Source organism: Berghia stephanieae, chromosome 13, assembly GCF_034508935.2.
Source record: "Berghia stephanieae isolate SIO BIC M18660-M18661 chromosome 13, UCSD_Bste_1.3, whole genome shotgun sequence".
Classification (NCBI taxonomy): domain Eukaryota; kingdom Metazoa; phylum Mollusca; class Gastropoda; order Nudibranchia; family Aeolidiidae; genus Berghia; species Berghia stephanieae.
Genome location: NC_088372.1, coordinates 32,695,481 through 32,698,829, shown reverse-complemented (window position 1 = coordinate 32,698,829; position 3,349 = coordinate 32,695,481).

Genomic DNA, 3,349 nt, shown 5'->3' with positions numbered 1-3,349 from the left:
CAATGAGCCCAAAAGCACGTCGCTCTATCTATAAAATCTACACAATTTTTAATTATTCTATTTTGTTGTTGTTTTTCATTTTTTTTTCTTTTGTTTTGTTTTGTTTTGTCTTTTAAATAAGTTCTTTTTTTTTTGGTCATGTCGCAGAGTTGTCAATCAATGGAAACGTCTCGTCACGTGTCTCTGTCATGTGATCTCCGTTTTGTGGATTCTGTGTCAATGGGTTTGAGCTTTCTTGGGCTTTTTGTTGTTGTTGTTGTAAAGCGTAATATCCACTAAACGTGCTCAAAGCGCTTTACAACAGCAACACGTAAATGTAGAACGAGATATGACGCCTGTTGGGCGATATTTGCAATTCTTTCCGACAGAGACAACCGTGTTAACTGTCATTTTACACATGAGTACGATGAGAGAATGTGAGTAAAGAGCCTTTTCCAAGGACTCAACTATGCGCCGAGCGAGGCTCGAACCCAGTACCTTCCGGTCTGAAAGCTTTTGCCATACCATAAGATCGCATAGCACGTCGCTCTATATAAATGCTCAATTTTTTTATTATTGTATTTTGTTGTTGTTTTTCTTTTTTTTTCTTTTTTTTTTGTTTTGTTTTTTAAATAAGCTTTTTTTTTTTTTTGGTCATGTCACAGACATGTGGAGACTTCCCGTCATGCGTCTCTGTCATTCGATCTCCGTTTTGAAGATTCTGTGTCAATTGATTCCATGATGATTTTGTTGTTTATTAGAATTTTACAGCCAATCAGATGCGTCGTGCTTTGTTGTCGTTATCTCAATAGGGAATGAGATTAGCGGAAGAGTAGCGTCCCTTGATTGGACTTCACCGGTGGAAAAGTTATTAGAGAGAGAACGTCATGTCGGTTGTGCGCATGCGTCTCTTGTCCTCGCTTCCGGTGAAAGCGGCTTGAGACCACAGAGTAGAGTGCTTGAGACACTTCACCGAAAGCGAGGACGAGAGAAACGCATGCGCAAACCAAATTGACGTTCTCTCTGTAAGGTGACGTCCAATCAAGGAACGCTACTCTTCCGCTAATCTCATTCCCTATAATCATTAATTCTATCTAGATATCCTTACCGACCATTTTCATGATTTTAATGCAATGCCATAGATACTATCTATCTACTCATCTAACACACAAAAATTGAAATGTGAAAATTATTTTTAAAATGTAATAATAACACGCTATTTATAGATACTACTATGCATTTAGATAGTTTTCTGTAATGGTACGCGAAAGTTTGAGGATGTTGTGAGTATTTTAGCTAAACGCATAGCATCAATATCTACATATTATTTTGAGCAATATAACTAAACATGCTCGCTTTCGGATCGGAAGGTCCTGGGTTCGAGCCTCGCTCGGCGCATAGTTGAGACCTTGGAGAAGGCTCTTTACTCACATTCTCTCACCGTACTTACTCATGTGTAAAATGAGCACCTGGCCATTAACAGCGCTGTCTCTGTCCTAAAAAAATATCATAATATCGCCCAACAGGCGTCATGTCCCTTCCTAGATGTTAAGTGTTGCTGCTGGCCAGGACCCCTTGTAAAGCGCTTTGAGCACGTTTAGTGGATATTGCGCTATAGGGAATGAGATTAGCGGAAGAGTAGCGTCCCTTGATTGGACGTCACCTTACAGAGAGAACGTCAAAATGGTTTTGCGCATGCGTCTCTCTCGTCCTCGCTTTCGGTGAAGTGTCTCATGCCGCACAACCAACATGACGTTCTCTCTCTAATAACTTTTCCGCTCGTGACTTCCAATCAAGGGACGCTACTCTTCCGCTAATCTCATTCCCTACATCAAAAAATCTCAATGGGTCCCATTGCCCATGTGATAACTTTGAGTATCAAGTCTGAGTGAATTGTCAATCCTACTTTCCTCAGAGCCATACGGGTGAGAATGCTCATCAGGAATGTCTTGAATTGGAGGAAAACAGTGAGTACGGATATTTGGTGTTGTCTTTGCTGTACCTTACTATTGTTATTATTGATATTAATATTGTTGTTGTTATATTATTATTATTATTATTATTATTATTATTATTATTATTATTATTATTATTATTATTATTATTATTATTATTATTGGTCGTCGTTGTTGTCGTCATTGTCACCATCAATCATCATTATTATCATCATCGTCATCATCATCATCATCATCATCATCATCAACAACAACAACAACAACAACAACATTGCTAGAATCAATCACCTAAACAATATTGTCTGCCTTACTATTCCCTCTCATTTTCACCACATCGGCGCACGTTAAGTATTGTCAGTGTCCAGATGGATGACAGTGGCCATGGAAAAATGCTGCTCTCGATGCCGTGTCCTTAGGTGTGGCGCTTTACACACATTACCCTTCTCCACTCGGATGTGAATGTGTACCTGTGTACAGGCAGTGCCGGATATTGTAAGAATGTTAGTACAAAAAGCAAGCCTAACAGGCGAAGGCAAATGGTACTGTGTGAACCTTTATGAATATTATGGTTCAACGTGCCCTGCTGGGAGTATTTATTAAGCATTGTGAGCGTGGTACATGTGTGGAAATGCACTCTATAAATGTTCATATCTTTTTTATATACATTTGTTTTCAGTCTATTTGTTTTTCTTCTTCTTCTTCTTCTTCTTCTTCTTCTTCTTCTTCTTCTTCTTCTTCTTCTTCTTCTTCTTCTTCTTCTTCTTCTCTTCTTCTTCTTCTTCTTCTTCTTCTTCCTTCTTCTTCTTCTTCTCTTCTTTCTTTCTTCTTCTTCTTCTTCTTCTTTCTCTTTCTTCTTCTTCTTCTTCTTCTTCTTCTTCTTCTTCTTCTTCTTCTTCTTCTTCTTCTTCTTCTCTTCTTCTTCTTCTTCTTCTTCTTCTTCTTCTTCTTCTTCTTCTTCTTCTTCTTCTTCTTCTTCTTCTTCTTCTTCTTCTTCTTCTTCTTCTTCTTCTTCTTCTTCTTCTTCTTCTTCTTTCTTCTTCTTCTTCTTCTTCTTCTTCTTCTTCTTCTTCTTCTTCTTCTTCTTCTTCTTCTTCTTCTTCTTCTCTTCTTCTTCTTCTTCTCTTCTCTTTCTTCTTTTCTTCTTCTTCTTCTTCTTCTTCTTCTTCTTCTTCTTCTTCTTCTTCTTCTTCTTCTTCTTCTTCTTCTTCTTTCTTCTTCTTCTTCTTCTTCTTCTCTTCTTCTTCTTCTTCTTCTTCTTCTTCTTCTTCTTCTTCTTCTTCTTCTTCTTCTCTTCTTCTTTCTTCTCTTCTTCTTCTTCTTCTTCTTCTTCTTCTTCTTCTTCTTCTTCTTCTCTTCTTCTTTCTTCTTCTTCTTCTTCTTCTTCTTCTTCTTCTTCTTCTTCTCTTCTTCTTCTT